Here is an 18,945-nt window from a genome sequence, read left to right as displayed (position 1 = left end):
TTTTCAAAGTATGACCTGAAAATTATCTGGACTTCCTCTTTGTCCATTGTTATGTTCCCCATTTCATTTCTGATTTTGTTAGTTTGCATGTTCTCTCTCTGCTTTTTCATTGGGTAAAGTTTTGTCTATCTTGTTTATTTTCTCAAAAAACCAACTCTTTGTTGCTTTGATTTTTTTGTATTGTTTTCCTGGTTTCTATTTTATTGACTTCAGCTCTCAAGTTGATTATTACCTGGCGTCTACTCCTGCGGGGTGAGTTTGCTTCTCTCTGTTCTAAGGCTTTCAAAACTCTACCAGGGAATTCCTACAGCTGATAAACACGTTCAGCAAATTAGCAGGATGCAAGATAAACTCAAAAAAATCAGTAGCACTACTTCTTTCAGATGACAAGGAGACAGAAAAAAATCAGAGAAACATCACCCTTTACAATAGACACAAGCAACATAAAGTATCTTGGTGTAACGCACCTATATAATAAGAATTTTGTGGCTCTGAAGAAAGAAATTAAAGAAGATACCAGAAAATGGAAAGATCTCCTATGCTCTTGGATAGGTAGGATAAACATAGTAAAAATGACAATCTTGCCAAAAGCAATCTAGAGATACAATGCAATCTCCCTTAAAATCCCACCACAATTCTTCAATGACCTTGAAAGGATAATAATCAACTTTATATGGAAAAACAAAAGACCCAGGATAGCCAAAACAACCCTATACAATAGAGGAACTTTAGGAGGCATCACCATTCCTGACTTTAAGCTCTACTACAGAGCTATAGTTCTGAAAACAGCCTGGTATTGGCACAAAAAAAAAAAAGAGAGGTAGGCCAATGGAATTGAAATGAAAATACTGATATTAACCCACACACCTATGAACAACTGATTTTCTACAAAACAGCTAAAATTATACAATGGGGCAAGGGCAGCATCTTCAACATATAGTGCTGGCACAATTGGATGAGGGTGTATAGAAAACTGCAGATAGACCCACATCTATTGCCATGCACAAAACTCAAGTTCAAATGGATCAAAGACCTCAACATCAATCCAGCCACATTGAACCTCTTAGAAGAAAAAGTAGGAGGTACCGTTGAACAAATTGGTATAGGAGACTACTTCCTGAACATAACTCCAGGGGAACAGACACTGAGAGAAACAATTAATAAATGGGACCGCTTCAAACTTAGATGCTTCTGTAAGGCATAGGACACAGTGGACAAGACCAAATTGCAGACCTCAGACTGGGAAAAGATTTTCACCAATCCTATATCCAACAAAGGGCTGATCTCCAAATATATAAAGAACTCAAGAAACAGGTCAACAAAACACCAAATAACCCTATTAAAAATGGGGTACAGAACTGAAGAAAGAATTCTCAATAGAGGAAATCAAAAAGGCTGAAAGACACTTAAGAAATTGCTCAACATCCTTAGCTATCAAAGAAATGCAAATCAAAACAAGTTTGAGATACCATCTTACTCCTACCAGAATGGCTGAAATTAGAAACGCCAATGAGGACTCATGCTGGAGAGGATGTGGAGAAAGGGGAATACTCCTTTACTGTTGGTGGGAGTGCATACTCATATAGCCATTTTGGAGATCAGTATGGCCGTTCCTCAGGAAAATGGGAATCAGTTTACCACATGACCCGGCAATCCCCCTCATATGCATATACCCAAAGGATCCACGTTCATGCAACATAGACATATGTTCAACTATTTTCATAGCAGCAGTATTTGTAATAGCAAGAGCCTGGAAGCAACCTAGATGCCCCTCAATTGAAGAATGGGTAATGAAGATGTGGCACATCTACACAATGTAATACTACTCTGCAGAAAAAAAAATGGCATCTTGAAATTCGTAGGCAAGAAGAAACCATCCTGAATGAGGTAACCCAGTCGCAAAAATAGGAACATAGTGTGTACTCACTCATTTATGGATTTTAGATCTAGAGCAAAGGATCACCAACCTATAATTCACACAACCAGAGGAACTAGGATACAAGGGTGTATTCTAAGAGATTCATATAAAGTACCTCACAGAATTGGGAAGGGACAAGTCCCCCAGAGCACAGGGGAATTGGGGGGTGGTAGCGAATGGAGAGAGAAGTAGGAGAAAGCGAGGGGGAGGAGAGGAAAAACATGTGTGACTAGGAAGACTGAGTCTGGATAGGAATAGAAGACAGGAGAGAGAGAGAGAGAGAGAGAGAGAGAGAGAGAGAGAGAAAGAGAGAGAGAACATAAAAGATAGAGCCAATATTGGTTTGAAGATAAAATTGAAAACAAAGGAAGGTCTAGAGAACTACAAGACTACTGCCAACTAACAATGTGAGCATCCGTGGAAAGTCTACCATAAATGCCCTTCCCAGATAGTGAGATCAACAACTAACTTTTCCATGGAGCTGTCATCTAATACCTGTTGGAAACAGGAGCAAACACCCATACATAAACACTGAGTCGAACTAGAACCCAGATACAGATGGAAAGGACAAGGCCAGGCTGCAGAAACACATAGACAGCTGACTTGAACAATAAGGAGCTAACAGGCCAACAGACTGTTAGCTGGGAAGCCAGCATGGGCCTGACTCAGGCCCCCCTGAATATGGGTCTCAGCCAGAAGGACTGAGCAGTCTAAGGGACCTCAGACAGTGGAGCTAGGAGGCATCTTTCGTACACAAAAGGACCTTGTGAACACATCCCCCATGGAGGGATAACTGCCTTAACCTAGAGACAGGAGAGAAGCCCTAGTCCCTATTTCACATGATCTATCAGATCTACATGCCCCCAACTGGATGGCATTCCCCTACATATGGAATTGGGGTGGGGGATGGGAGGGGAGGGTGATTAGGGTTCATGTGAGAGGGCAGAGAGGGTAAAAGTGAGGGACGGAGAGAGGGAGGAGGGAGAGGAATCGTCGTGTAAAATAATATTAAATAAAAAAAAAACAAAAGAAAGAAACGTAAAAAATAAAAAATAACATTTTAAATGCAACAACATCACAAATTAACTGTCCTTGTACCACTATGCATCTAATAACCTCAACAGAAATTGGGAGACATCAATGTCTCTGTAATGTCTTTTATATTTCAATAACTCACCAAAGTATTTCCCTGCTAAAATAATATGTATGAAAGGTGTTTAAACTCTTAAAACTGGGGAACATCGGTACATAACATTGATTTCTCTAAATTTGATAATTAACATGCCATAAATGCAAGTCCTGATATCCAGTTAGCAAACCCATTAAGTACATTGGTTTTCTAGTCATAGATATACCTTTTTTATCTGGTATGAAACACATTGACACCATCTAGTACAGGTTTAGATGGCTTGATAATAAATTACTATTTGTTTGGCTTTCTTGAAGAAAACTTACTGATCTGTTGAAAATATACTCAGGATGGTGACAGAACCAGGAAGTACCAAGCAGTATTGGTGTGGCAGTACATTCACTGGGTGTGGCAGGTAATAAGTTGAGAACCCATAGTGTGTCTATAAGCTTTCTAAACTTTTTCTTTTACTCAAGACTAGAACATGAGAGATTCATTGTTGATGATAGCGTTTTAATAATTGTGATTAATGTAGTCTTCATACTACATGTTTAAATTATGCCTTTAAATATATACATTGGGTGTTATTAATTGTAAACAGACTCTAGGACCATAGAAGCCATAACATGATTCTACTAGTTTGGCTAAGACAATACTTTTTAATTACAGCTTATCTACATTGAAATCCACCAAGTAATTAACCAACCACATATCTAGTGATTTAAGTAGAAGTCAAAGAAACTGAACGATGTCAAATGAACAAGAAGCCAGAGATAGTTTTTCCCTCCATGGCTTACTTCCACTTGCACTGAGTCAAAATCCAGCTCTCTCTGAGCCCTCAGTTGTACTTTGGCTGTTTTGTACTATCTTCCTTTTCTTTATTTATTTGGTTTTGTCTTCATTTCAATTTACTGGCTTTTTTTCTTTCCAAATTTCAATTTTCAAGTCAGAGTTTTGATCTCTCTGCTGGAAATCAAAGCCCAATTCTCAGAAATCCCTTACTGGGAAGCTTTGCAGTTTATCCCCAAATAACACACCAAGCACCAGCTCATCAGCCATCGAGGGAAACTTTTCTTCCATAACTAGCAAAGCTCACTATATTTCTATGCTTCTTTACTATGTTAGAGTTTAGAAAATAGTTATTTCAAGTATGTAATCTTAAATTTAGTATTTTGTAATCCTAATCCTTATTCTATAGCAGAATAAAAAATGTTGGCAATATTGTACTAGCTTACCCAACTTTTTCTTGTAACCAAATTAAGAAGTCAGACCTAGATTCCTTTAAATCCCTTTCATTCACTTATTTTCTACTAATTTGTTCATTCAGATATTTAGCCAACAAAAGTAACATTTATATATTGAATGCAGTGCGAAATACAACTCATGTTACTCTTTATTTACTATTTCTCTGGACTATTTCTAAAGCATATATTTCATTGGCATTGTTTTTATTTCAAATAATATGTATTAACAAACTTGATAAATATATGGAATACTTATATTTTGTATAAAATCTTTAATTAATAATACTTGATAAGATGGAAATGACAGTTCCTTTATTTGAACTTGAAGAAGAAACATCCATGAGCTGCTGTAATTCAGAGAGATTTATTTCAACATGTTATTATGTCCCAGTCTTCCTGGGATAGAGCTGGAAATCTGTGGCAATCTAAAATGGGCAAAAATACTAAGCAAGAGACTCTAAGACAATATTATAATTTAAGGAAGAAAATTAAATACTACTTACAAATCAAAGAACTAAGAGACAAAAATTAGATATGATTTTCTAGTTTTTGAATATTAGGCATTTTGTAAGTTATCCTGAAAGGATAATAGTTAATTCACAGTAATGCTACCTATATTATCTGAGATAAGACATTTAATAAAATGTCTGTATTATGAAGCAGAAAAGAAACTAAAATTCTTTGTTCATTAATTTTACCATTTTGTTTTTGGAAGACATGTTGCATTAATTCACATTTTATTTAATAAAATTGGGACTTTCTATATTGGCTTTGGAAAAAAAATGTTTTTGTTGCACATGAAGAAGACCTGTTAAAGATGGCAAATAAATAGATTAATTCTTTGAATTTCAAGTTCAGATAAATAGTAATATTTCACATTTACTATACCTGGTTATTGCTTATGTTTACATTTAATGGGGACTCATATCATCCACTCTCACAAAAATAATGAATTCATGATTGTTTCACTTCCTAATCACAACTTAAATTCCTTTCCATAAAAAGCCATTTAGCCACTTTCCAAAAATACAACCATATCTCTGTCTTGGAGTTTTTAAGAAGTTTGCTTACTGTTTTTTTGATTTAAATTTCTGTCACTCTTTTTTGGTGTAATATCTGTTTATAAAGTGTGGCTTATGTACTAGAATTATAGCTACTTGCAAGATGGTAGAGCAAATTTAGCACATTCAATTGTGTACTGAGTAGCTATAGGTAAGAGCTATTGATTTCTGTTGAAGGGCAGAATTTGACTCTAAGAAATAGTACAACTTATCCTTGAGGCTATAGTTCATGAACAGAGCAAAGTTTAGGAAGGATAAGCTACTTTAAAGATGTCCCAGAATAGGATCAGTAGCCTAGGGAGACACAGTTTTAGAAACTATCTTAAATGGTGGCCTAAGGAAATGTCCATGAGTGTGATTTTTTTTTTATAATTGATTTATGCACATAGCAAGAAATGTCTGGGGGAATAGAGGTGAAAGGACAGGTCATGGATTCACAAAAGTGTATTTTAAGATTACCACAATAGCTTAAGGGAAGGATTCAGTCTTGAACTTTTAAAGTAAGGTGAGAAAGAAAATGAATATAAAATTGTACCATGTGTAGAACTGAAATTGTATGACCAATACACTTAGTTAAATTTACTAGTTGTATAGGGTTTTTATTATCTATTACTATATACTTTCACTGATGCTAAGGATCCTGTCCTAAAATTTTTCTACAAAGTATGTATTTTCCATACTATTAAGCCCTTCTTAAATTCAGGTAAATGTTTGAATCTATGAAATCTTGAGATTGTTTACTGCCAGCTGGTGCCTGAAACAGAGTTGCATTCATTCTTTCCGCTGACAGTTTTTTGTTTGTTTTGTTTTTTGTTTGTTTGTTTTTCTTATTTTGTATATCAATATCTTGGAAACCAGGATTGGACCGACTCAGATCTGCTGAACTTGGGTCTCAGTTAGAAGGCCTGGACAACTAAGGGACCTCTGACAGGGGAACCAGGATGTATCCCTCTGACAGGTTTTTATCAGCAAGAAATTTCATTATCGTATCTGCGTTTAAAGAAAACACAGTGTTGTTAAAACGCAGTTTGTTTGCTTTTGATAAATTTGTACTGCAGATCAAGCAGATAAAACACCTTATTTTTTTATAGCAATGGCTATTATTCATATAATGATTCTATATTGGAGCCCATATAAATGTCTCCAGTCTTTTGATAGTGTGGATGAACTGTGAAATGGAGAGAAGGCAGACGGCAAAATTTGGAGTCAAGAAAACTCACACAACAGTTTTGGAAGAGGCACTGTTATCTTTACTCCTGATAATAAATTTAAAATTTTCAATTTTTTTAATAAAGTCACTGAACCAGAGTAAGAGAGATAAGATATGATTTTAAATCCCCAGTGCATAAATTATAACGTTTTGTCCACTCTTCCTTACATAATTGGTTGCTTTCTCTTACCATTGTAAAGTTTGCTTTTATGTTTTCAAGACAGTCAGGTGGTGGTGGTCCATTCCTTTAATCCCCACACATACAAGGCAGAGTCAGATGGATCTCTGTGAGTTCAAGACCAGCCTGATGTCCAGAGGGAGTTCTAGGACAGGCTCCAAATATACAGATAATCCTGTCTTGAAAAACAAAACAAAAAAAGGAAGACATTTTTTAAATATAGCAAAAACAATCTATAAATAAAATGGAAGAAAGGTGTTATGGTGATGTGAAATATATAATTTAGTAGGTAGTTTCTGAAACTTTGAATAGGAATTTTGAAAATCAAAATTATCAGTAACAATGTTTTGGGAAATATCACATATTAAATCCTCTGTCAAGAAGAAAAGTCAGGCTGGGGAGATAAATCGGTGTTTGAAGTGCTTTCTGTGCAAACACGGACTACAGTTCAAATCCCAATCATCCACATAGAAGATGGACATGGTTCCATGTTTCTGAATCTCCAGTACAGGAGAAATGGAGACATGTGAACACTAGGGGCTCACTGGCCAGCCTATTTGTAACAGTTATCAGGGAGAAAAAGACATTGCCTCAAATCATGAAGTGAAAGACACAGAAGACACATGTGAATACAATGGCAAGTGCAAGCACATACATGCACACATGTGCACACACACAGACACACACACACACACACACACATACAGAGAGAAAGAGAGAGAGAGAGAGAGAGAGAGAGAGAGAGAGAGCAAATGATTAAGAATGAAAATAAGAAATCTATCAAATATCCAATCAGTACGTTTGCAGGGGAGATCTGCAATACCTAGAGATATATACAGAATTACCTTTAAATAGGACAAAATTAGATGTATAGAAGTGTTTCTTATTTATTTATCATTCACATGTGCCATAATATTTATATAACATTAAGTGTATAAACAATCCCACATCAGGAAAATAGCTATTCACATCTTACGATAATAAGGATTGTAATAGCTACATATATATATATACCAGGAAAATAAATCTATTCAACCAAGAATGAGACATTTAGAGGGAAAATATACTTTATAAAAATTATACACAAAAATGCAAAATTAAACAAAATTTTTAAAAAATAGATATGGAAAGACAAAGGATCATTTCTGTTATTAAAGTTATATTTGCTACATTATTATATTTGGAGGTTATTTTGACTTGAAATTTGGAGGAATTATATATTGCTCCATTCATTCATTATTAACCCATTAATTCTATGTATAATTCAAATGATGCTCATTTTTCTGTCTTATGGTTTATTTCATTGAGTCTATTAAACATGAATAGTAAAACAAAACTCTATTTTTGGTGGTAATGTTAGTATCTGGCTGAGTGTAGAATGGTTGGTCAAGATATACAATTGGAGAACATGGCTAAAGAAGTAACTCTTTGTATCTTGAAACAGGTTTCTAGTTTATGAGACCTGGTTATAGTTCTAGGACATGCAGGTCTCACCCACATTAATTTACAAATACAAACGAGAAAGTAATCTTAATAGCTAGGAAGTAGGAAGGTTTTCATCTGAGACAATGGAGATAGTGAGCAGAAGTTTTCATGTACCAGAGTTCAAATAAGGTGGAATTATGTAAAAGTCCCTGAAGATTCTCAAGCAACAAGACTTCTGCTACCTTCTAGACATTTCAGCCATCAATTATACAGTTTGTGATTATTTTCAGTTATTTTTCTGTTAATGACTGAGACCCATTAAAATAAGTAATAGATTTCAATTTTCAAGTTGATAATATTCCCAAGATTAAGAATTTGTTTAGAGATCCATATAGAAGAGGGGACAGAAAGAGAAAGAGTCAGAAATGATGGATGACTCCTAGGAAATAGAGTTCTCCAGACACAATTGAATTCTGGACTTGGCTGCAAGGAATGAATTCAGAGAGACCATGACAGCACTCACATAACCTACAAAAGTTCAATGTAGATGGAGTCCCAGCATTGAGAGGGGAAACTTGGGGTCTTTTTTGAGGTAGGACCCAATCAAGAAGCTATATTCAGTTTTACTCTTTGACAAAAAAAAAAAAAAAAGGTAAGTTTTCTCCAATGGAGTGTCACTGAGTCTAATAATACCCACATCTCAGGCAGAACCAACTCTGGATTAAGTTGATCCACACAAAATAACCTCCTGTTACAAGTAGTTTTCCCCACCACAGGTCTGGACACACCACGGCAGCAGCTCCAATTATCACACTGAGACTCTGTATTTGATAATATGCTGTTGGCCAGTTACTAGTTTCTTATCGGTTAGCTCTGTCTTAATTATTAACCCATTTCTATTAATCTAAGCATTTCAATGTGGTCTCATCTTACCGGAGAGTGGACCTCCACTTCTCTCCTCCAGTTTCTTCAAGTTGACTTCTCCCTACTACTTCCTCGAATCCTCCTTGTCTCCTAGTCCTGCCTATCTTACTTTCCTATTGGCCACAGTGCTTTATTTATTAACCAGTATGAGAAACATATTTACAGAATGACATCTCCCATAATCTCTTTTCTGTCTAAATAAAAAAAAGGTTTAACCTTAACATAGCAAAATATATCACACAACAGTTATAAAATAAGAATTATAGTTAACAATATAGTTAACATTTAGTAAGATTTAAGAAAATAATCCATTATCTATTCTATCTTTGTGAGTCTAAATTCCTATATGTAACTTATCTTTCATCCTAACTGAGAAAAACTATAACCATAACTATCTGTCTTCAACTCCTTCAAAGATCATAGAAGAATAATATAGAAACTCCAGAAATGAGAGAGACAACTTACTACCTGGTCAGTCACCTGAAATTCTTCGGTAATCTTTCATCTTGAGCCCATAGGCCATAGTGTGTCTGGCAGACTCCTCAGCAACGCAGAAAACTTTAAACTGTCTTCTTGTATTGGCAGTTTGTCAGTCACTTTTTTTCTGTGTCCTGCAGACTGTCTGGCAGATTCTTCCATGAAGCAGGAACTCTGTAGCAATATCCATCTTATATCAGCAGTCTCTTTCCTATGGGTCCTGCATGTCCAGTTTATACAGCATAAAGTCAAACAGTCCAGGCAAGAGTAGTATCTTGTCCAAATGGCTAGTCTTGCTATATTGGAAGTAAAGTTCATAATACGTTTCTTCGATGTCCATCTTCCTTTCTGGAGCAGGTGGTGTTGCCAGGAGCATTTATGTCTCACTGTCAAGAAAAATCCTAAACCATTTTAAATGTCATATTCTATAGGTCTTTGAAAGGTTTAAAGAATGCCTATTTATCTCAAATACATGTCTGTATATCTAGAAATCTTAATTAACTATAAGAGGTGACTATCATAGGTACTGTCTATAATCTGTCTTTTATCTGGTAAGCAACAACGTTGCTAAAATGAAAGTCATAGTTGTTCCTGCCATGGTTTACCAAAGATGGCGGCGGGTAACTTTACCACCAGCAGTGAGAGCTGTGTTCACTGCCTTGGTTTACGCTGCACCCAGCAGCTTGTTGCTGGCTTGAAGATGTAGTCACTGCCATTGTCAGCTCTGATGCACATCAATTAATTGTTAGCAGAGTTTCTTAAAAGCCTTGTGTTTTTTTTTGCTGCTTATGCTGAGTAAAGAACCCTCCCTTAAAGAGCCGCACAAGTCTCTGTTTTTCACAAAACGGAGTACAACCCCCAAAAAATGCTGTTAGCAAGAAGCCATGTTTGTCTTTGTTCTTTTGTTTTTAAAACTCTTTTTTAAGCTTTCATTAAATTTTAAGTGGAAGTTCTTATTAGCCACATTGCCACGCCAGCCCAAATTAGCACAAAAAGACTCTGTATTAGATACAATGTTGTTGGCCAGGTACTAGTTTCTTATCAGCTAGCTCTGTCTTAATTATTAACCCATTTCTATTAAACTAGGTATTTCCACGTGGTCTCATCTTACTGGAGAGTGGGCCCGGACCTCTCTTCTCCAGTCTGTCCAGGTTGACTCCTCCCTACTACTTCCTTTATTCCTCCTTGTCTCCTAGTCCCACCTATCTTGCTTTCTTATTGGTCAACACTGTTTTATTCATTGACCAGTATGAGAAACATATTTACAGAATGACATCTCCCATCAACCTCCATAATGGTTCGTCTCCCTTTTCTTTCTGTCTTTTCTGTTTTTAGTCTTTTGTCTTTTTTACTGTTTTCACTTTGTTTTGTTTTGTCATATTTTGTTTTATTTGTTCTTTTTTTTGTCTTTTGTGTATGTGACTTTTTGTTTTAAATGACACACACACACACACATATATATATATATATATATATATATATATATATATATATATATATAATCCTTCAAAGATATGACATAATACAGCCTGTATATCTATACATCTACACAGAGAAAGATTTTACATATATATATATATATATATATATATATATATATATATATATGAGAGAGAGAGAGAGAGAGAGAGAGAGAGAGAGAGAGAGAGAGTAAATGAACATAAAATTGAGTGGTTGGGAAGATGCAGAGGATTTGGGATTAGTAGGGACAAGGGAGAACGTCTATAAATTTTATGAGAAAATGAAAAGCAAATATTTAAGAAAAGTTAAATGTATACCCTCATTATATTATATTCTTTTAAGTCAAGTGCACAGATTAGTTGTCAATTTAGGTGAACTTAAAAAAGAACTGAGGAATAGAAAGTGTCTCATGAATGTAAGCCTTGCAGTCAATCAGTGAGCTTTTTATACTACAGTTCATTTATCAGATGAGAAATAATACCGTGTCTTCAAAAACGTAATTCAGAATGGATGAATTTATCATTTTTTAGTCACATGCTTCTTAGGAAGTCACTTTTCTTAAAAAAGCTGAAGTCATAAGTGAAATTAAAAAACTCTATTCTACACAGTACAGAATGCTGTGGGTTTGCCATTTTAATGATGAATATTTTAACCCAGGTACTTTAAATTGGTCATGCATCATTTTTACTTGAAATAACCTTCAGGTACAGACTACTAGAATATAGCATAAAATGACTTAAGTGAAAAATGGTATGGAGCAAAATACTGATATGAAGAATTACTGGGGCAGCAAGATTAAATTTTTTAAATGCATTGCTCCCCCCCCCCATTCTTGTGCACAGCTCCTAAAATGTTTCTGTATTTCATATTGAAATAGTGATATAATTATAATAACCCTACTAGTACTTATAGTGACAAATTTATTCATAGTTAATTCATTTATTTTTATGTAGGGGCTTCCATAGGATTACACTTCATTTCAGTATTAACCAGGCTATTATTTTAAAGTGTTTCCAGCTTGGCGATAAATAGTAGTGATTTAGTTATAATTAAATAGAAATGAGTGTATGAAAACCTAATGAAGTTCAGAGAAGTATTCATTATGTTTCAGTACATTTATATTATCTACTCTCCCAATAAATTGCTGTACCTCTATTGTAATTAACTAGGAATTAACTCATCTAATTTTTTTTAAGATCACTTTCTCGTCTTTAGAATTATTACTGTGTTACATTACACAGCCACTGCAAGCTTAATTGAGAGTATAGAAAACATATCTTTTAATGAATCAAAACAAAAAATTATTGTAGCATTGCAAGTAAATTCTAATTGACTGGAATTGTTTACAGAATCCTGTTTCAGTGGCATCCAACAGTTTTCTCCATTGCATGTCTGTAATATTGAATGTTTTTTTCCATATTCTAGACTCCAAGACTTTATGAAATACTTGCATTCTGTTCCTCTCCTATCTTTTATTGTCTGATATAAAGCATTATCACATTACCTACTGTCAGTGAGTCACTTTTAATTTCTAAAGGATGATATATTCTTTTATTTCCTTCATATGTTTAAGTTTTTAAAGTACCTTTCTTTGCCTATCTTCCAGTCCCCTGTGTTGAGGATTAAATGAGTGACTATACATCATTATTCTGGTTATCTAACGTTCCTTCCTTCCAATTCTTTCATCTTTGCTTTATATAGCTTTTTGTAGGTAGAGCTCACAGACTAGATGATTAATACTTTTAAAGTATTCAGTGGTATGTTAATCAGTTATGTGTATCACTGTAGCCAATGCTCAATAAAACAAGTTAGAAGAGGTTTTATCCTGAATGCTGGCTTCTATGTTTCATTCTTCCCCAGTAAATCAAGAACAACTCCCCTCAGGCAGTAGAAATCAGAGTCTGAGAATGTCCTTTGTAAGGGATTTTTCTTTTTCCTTTTATCCCACATAATTTGAAGTAGATGGGAGGGGCTCACATTCAGGATGTGCCTCTTAATCTCACAATACTGAGAGGTACACTTTAAAACTTTTTGATGATCTTCTCTACCCATATAAATTGTCAGTCAACATTGACCATCACAAATGTTTTTATGCTGTCCACAGGTATGCTCGACAGTAGAAGACCATTAAGTTTTGATATCTGTTACCTAAAAGAGAAACACATTTTCGCTTAGTTACTTCTATGTTTACCTATACATTCTACTTCTTCTAGCTCTTAAACATTTTTCCATTACTCTGCATTTTTATATTATTCTGGGTTGCTTTTAGTATGTGGCTGGAATCTCATAAAATATGGACATAGTTTCTTTCACTTAAAGATGTATTCATATTATAATATATACTATAAATGTATGTATATATGGATCCCCTGTGTGGATCCAATATCTGTTTTCATCTGTCAGCTGATGGATATTTTCTTAATTACTACCATTTGAATGTTATGAATACTGCTTTCTATAGTCAGCTCTGCATAAATGTTTATGAAAATGGATTGCTTTTGCAAGGCTTATTTGTTGTGGAAACTCATTCAACCAATTGTCCGTGAGGTACTGCCCCTTTGGTACTGTGGATTGGGAACAAGATTGCTCTCTTTTTTGAATAGCTGTGTGGGACCTGCATCACAGCATCATGCATTCCAGGGTCAGAAGACTGCAGAGGCTCTTTACCTTCATTGTGTGAGTGTTCCCTAAATAAATATTTGTTATTCTTCTATCCAGGCTTTTGTAGAAGTCGTTAATATGCCCTCATTTGTTACTGCTGTGATGAAACACCATGACCAAAAACAACCTGGGGAGGAAAGGGTTTGTTTCACTCATATTTATTATCAAAATCAGTGAGGGCAGGAAGTAAAGCAGCAGAACCTGGAAGCAGAAACTCAAGCAGAGGCCATGGAGGGTGCTGCTCACTGGCCTGTTCCTCATGGCTTACTCAGCCTACTTTCTTACAGAACCCAGGACTACCACCTCATGGACCGTACCAACCACAAAGAACAGGATCCTCCCACATCAATCACTAATTAAGTAAAGGTCATCCAGGGTTGCCTGCAGCCTGATCTTATGGAGGCATTTTCTTGACTGAATCTCCCTCCTCTCTAATGACTCTACCCTGTGTCAAGTTGACATAAAACAAAGAAGCAGTATATGGGTTGTTTCTCTTGTGGTCGTTTATCTAGGAATAACATTTCAAAGTCAGGTATTAATTACTGTTTTGAGGAAATACTTGCTGTCTTCCACAGTGTTTTAATGTCCCGTAGACAGTGGACATGGGTTCTGATTTCTTAAATTTGTCAACATATTATCTAGTTTTTGGATTACAATTACTATAGTGAATGTAAAATAAAATCTCAATGAGCTTTAAATATATACTTCCCAGAGTAACATTGTTGAGCAGTTTCCTCAATGCTAATAGGAAATTGGTATAGTTTCCTTAGAGAAATACCTCTTTAGGCCACTTTTCCATTTTTTTAAACTCTTTTTATCTCTTACAATTAACTTAGAGTTTTCATATACTTGGAAATTTGAGTCCCTTTTTACATATATTACTTTTAAAACTTGCCTGGTTGCAGATTGCCCTCATATAACAATAAGTAAAAATATTCATAGGGTGTTATGATAATTTTTAATGAGAGTTATTATTGACACCCAGTTACTAGGAGAAGGAAACTTCATTTTTATTTATTTTCATGTTTAAATTTATAGTTGTTCGGGAATTTTAGCATAAAGTTGTGAATGACAGGCAGGCCTTCTTTATAATTCAATTATTTATCAGTGTGGAACCTTTAAAATCTCAATTTTAACAGTGTCTTCCACACTTCATGTAACCACAAAACCTTTTTTTAGGGAGCTAGAGTTCTCAGACAAGGATGCCCTCTTTTTGTATTCTTTAATAAAAGTGGTTTGCCACTTGGTAGTTCAGATATCAACCACCATCTTCACGGGCTCCAGCAAAGGAAGTATTTCAAAGCTCTGAACAAACAAATAGGCTGTGTGACTATTCTTTGCATCTGGCTTTTCAATGCATGTGTTTTTTGAACTTCCTTCTCAATTGGCTGCCGCTGTCGGCTATGCAGCAGGTTGAGTTAATATTGATATATTTTCATTTTTTTTCCTCGTTTTATATGAATCAGTGTCCCTACAGTGGGCAACTTGCTTGTAGGATATAGAAATATAGACTGCAATTGTCTTATTTTTCTCACATTTTTTTTTTTGGTGGCATCTGTGGAACTAAATGAAGTCCTTGTTTATACTTTAAGTGTGTTTTGTTGTAATAAGTGATCCATTCCAATCACTAATGCTGTGCAAACTGTTATTCTTAAGACACCACTAAACTATTTTACTTTGAGAAAATTTGAGTTTGTTTTGGTTATTTTTTTTTTCTCTCAGTTTGCCAAGCTGTGACTGTTTATTAACTGACCAGATTACAAAAATACCACAGGCACCTTAGTTCATCCGTCTAATAAGCCTGCTTATCTGGTTTTCCCTGTTGCCAGCATTGCCACCTTCCACAAAGTGAGTGGTCTTTTTCTTCATCCCGCCCCGTGGAGTCGACAGTTTGAAAGGCCACATGAAGCGTTTCCCCAGTGTGTAGATCTCATGGATCAGATCCTCCATGCAGATAATGCTGTATTTACCAAGAGATCAAGCAATCAAGGAATTGTCCATCAAGGCAATTCTCTTCTTATTGATTTTGCCATAGCCACGCTTGTAGATGAGCTCGTTTACTGACTTCAGGTTGGGGTACTCCCATGCAATGTATGGTTCCACAATCCTCAGCATGTTAATTGAAGCCTTGTTGAGCTTAACAAAGGTGCCATTGAAGATCTGTCGAAGATGGAGCAGCTGCAACACTTTGCAGACCTTTGGGCTCACACCATTGATACCTCTGATGACGAATGCCAGCTTGGGTTCTGCAGGCACGTTTCCAGCTTTCCTTGCCATCCTAGCCATGCAAATCTCCGTCGGTACATCTGCCTGTATTCCTTGTGATAATGCTTTGTCTTTTCATAGATGAACTTCCTTCATGCCTTCCGAGCATCTTCAGTGCAAACTATTTCCGAAGCGCTTCATCTTCAGCTCCACGGAAATTCCTTTGCTTTTCCTTAAGGGTCTCCGGCACAGCAGGAACCTTCTTTTTTTTCTCAGGCGCGGACTCCATGGCTCCTTCCAGTCAGGGTGGGGTGGGGGGGTGGGGTGGGGGGGTGAAGGCTGTTTTGGTTATTTTATAAGACTGTTTTCCATCATTATTTAGATTGCAGGACATTTGCCTAGATTTGATTTCTTCATTTCAAAGTGTCTCTATCATTTTACATGTAGTCTTTCAAGCTAAGCCTTCCACTATACACAAAAATCTAACATCCGTTATAATGGGATCCTTACACACTGACTCTTAAGTTTATACCTTTAATCTTAGTGAATAGAATCAATGTTTCATTCATCGAAATCATGAGCGGATATATCTAGGAACTTTTTTAGTTTTGTTTTTGTTTTTGTTTTGTTTTTTTTTTTTTTTGTGCTGAAAGGACTTAATAAATAGGAAACATGATTTAACGGTCATTTTAGTTTTTGGGGGATTAATTTAAAATTCTATCTCAGTTCAAGCTAAAACTAGACAAATAGTGTCAGTACCTAAAGTGACACATGCCACCTCTTGCATAAAGTAGTCTCACTGATGTAAACTGCATATAGTAATTACACATCGGATATATATGATACTACATCAAAATACTATTGAGTATCAATTAAAGAAAAGAAAATATTTCTCTGGGGAGGTTATATAGTTAAAATATTTTAAAAAATAAGCAAATAACAGGCACTAGTATTGAGAATATTTCTAGAAGTTATATGGCCTCATTTATTTTGTAACCTGTCCAGCATAACAGTGATACCCCTGGACAAATATGTAAATTAAAGAAAAATTAAAAGTCTATAAAGGTCTTCTCTTAAGTGATCTTACTGCCATGCCATTGAATTTACACTGTTGTATTTTAGCTTCTTTTGGGCCATTTCCTCTAGGCTACCTTTTTTTTCCCAAGGCAATAATCATTTTGAGACTTGAAAAAAGTGAAAGATGGCTTGCTCTCAAGAGCTTGACTGACAGCCCTTCTGTGCCCTGTGTTCTCTTGCTCTCACAGAGTTACATAACAGATTGGAACAAACTTATTGATCTGTTTTCAGATTTCCCTTCTACTGCTTTTCAGGGCAAGGGAGTATGCTCATTTTAAAAAATGATGGAGTAACAACTAACTTATCCACCATCACGAAGCCCTCATCTAGTACCTGTTGGAAACAGAAGCAAATACTCACAACTAAACACTGACTCGATCTAGAAGCCAGATGCAGAGAGAGAGAGGACAAGACCAGGTTGCAGAAACACATAGATACAGCTGACCTGAACAAGGAGGAGCTAATGGGTCCCCAGACTGATAACTGGGAATCCAGCATGGGACTGACTCAAACCCCCTGAACATGGGTCTCAGTTAGAAGGCCTGAGTAGCCTAAGGTACCTCAGACAGTGGAACCAGGGTGTATCCCTGGTGCATAAAAGGACCTGGCAGGCACATCCCTCAAGGAGGGATACTCCCTTAACCTAGAGACAGGAGAGAAGTCCCAGTCCCTACTTCAAATGACTTGACAGATTTAGATGACCCATCCTGGAAGGCATCACCCTACATTTGGAGTGGGGGGGGGTTTGGAAGGGGAGGGTGGTCGGGGTGCATGTGAGGGGGAAGAGAGGAAAAGAGGGAGGGAGAGGGAACTGAGATTGATATGTAAAATAATAATAATAATAATAATAATAATAATAATAATAATAAATGATGGAGTAGGGAAAACCTCTCCTTAGATAATTTAGACTGCTCTTACAGGGGTCAAGTACTTCAAGCTATTCATTTCTCTCCCTGAACTCGCAGCTTAACATTCCTTGTTCTCTATACCTGCTCTCACTGCTTCAACGGATGTATAGCCACCCAATAGTAAAGCAAAAGATGGGAATAAAGGTGCCCTAACAGTATGATTATGAAAAACTTGGCTCTGGCAGGCCTTTTTCCGATTTGGTTTCTGATTAACATGCCCAGTTAAAATTAATTACCTAGTATTAATATGAGGTTTCTCCCTTTATCTTTATAAATGGCCAATTTCCTATGAGCCACATTTGTCTCCTCTCTATCGGTGGCAGTCCTTTGTCCAGCTCTGGGACAAATACCCTTTTCCCCTCTCCTTTGTTCCCTTCCCCTTCTTTCTTCTCTACTTCTCCTTTTTGTCTATTATTCCCTAACCTATGTCTCTGTTAAGCAAATACATCTCCTTTGTGCTGATAACTTGGTCTTGGGGCCCTTTAGCCAATACCATTCCCTTTTGGTTAGATTCAGCAATTTTTTGTTTGTTTGTTTGTTGTTGTTTTTCATATGTCCTATTACTGGAAAATGTCTTTGCTTTTGGAAGAGGTTTATGATAGCATTGTAGTAAAAGAAGCAAGTAGAGACTCATGGTAATGATCCCCTATGGAGTGCTGATGTGGGCCTGTATGAGCAGGAATGGAAAAAGTAACCAAGAGGAGGTTTTAGAATTAGATTCAATATACCTGCTGATCTCATTAGTGTTGTCAACTTCCATTTTTCCATGCCCCACCATCACCTTGCTAGTAGCTTCTCTATTCAGGTTAGTCACTGGTAAGTAAAAGGCCTCCCTAGGGCCCACAATTTTTTCTTCTAATGCAGCATATGATATTATAATGAATACAAACATATTATCTACAGAAAAATTAACTATGCATTTAAAAATATAAGATATTTTGATGATATGCTGTAAAGATGTTTCCTCTGGATTAAATATTATCCTTAAAGAGAAAAGAGAGACTCACAGGGATTACACACCTCATAAGAATATTGTACAAATTCATAAGAAAGAAGAGAATGGGAAT

At 36.0% G+C, this 18,945-nt stretch overlaps 1 pseudogene; it reads right to left on the bottom strand.

Moving 5' to 3' along the window:
* Positions 1-15,412: 15,412 nt before the first annotated feature.
* On the bottom strand, positions 15,413-16,182 carry LOC127214944 (60S ribosomal protein L7-like; annotated as a pseudogene).
* Positions 16,183-18,945: the final 2,763 nt, after the last annotated feature.

This window comes from Phodopus roborovskii, unplaced genomic scaffold (genome assembly GCF_943737965.1).
Source record: "Phodopus roborovskii unplaced genomic scaffold, PHOROB, whole genome shotgun sequence".
Taxonomy (NCBI): domain Eukaryota; kingdom Metazoa; phylum Chordata; class Mammalia; order Rodentia; family Cricetidae; genus Phodopus; species Phodopus roborovskii.
The sequence above is the reverse complement of the archived record's forward strand: the minus strand, read 5'-3'. Positions and strand labels throughout refer to the sequence as shown.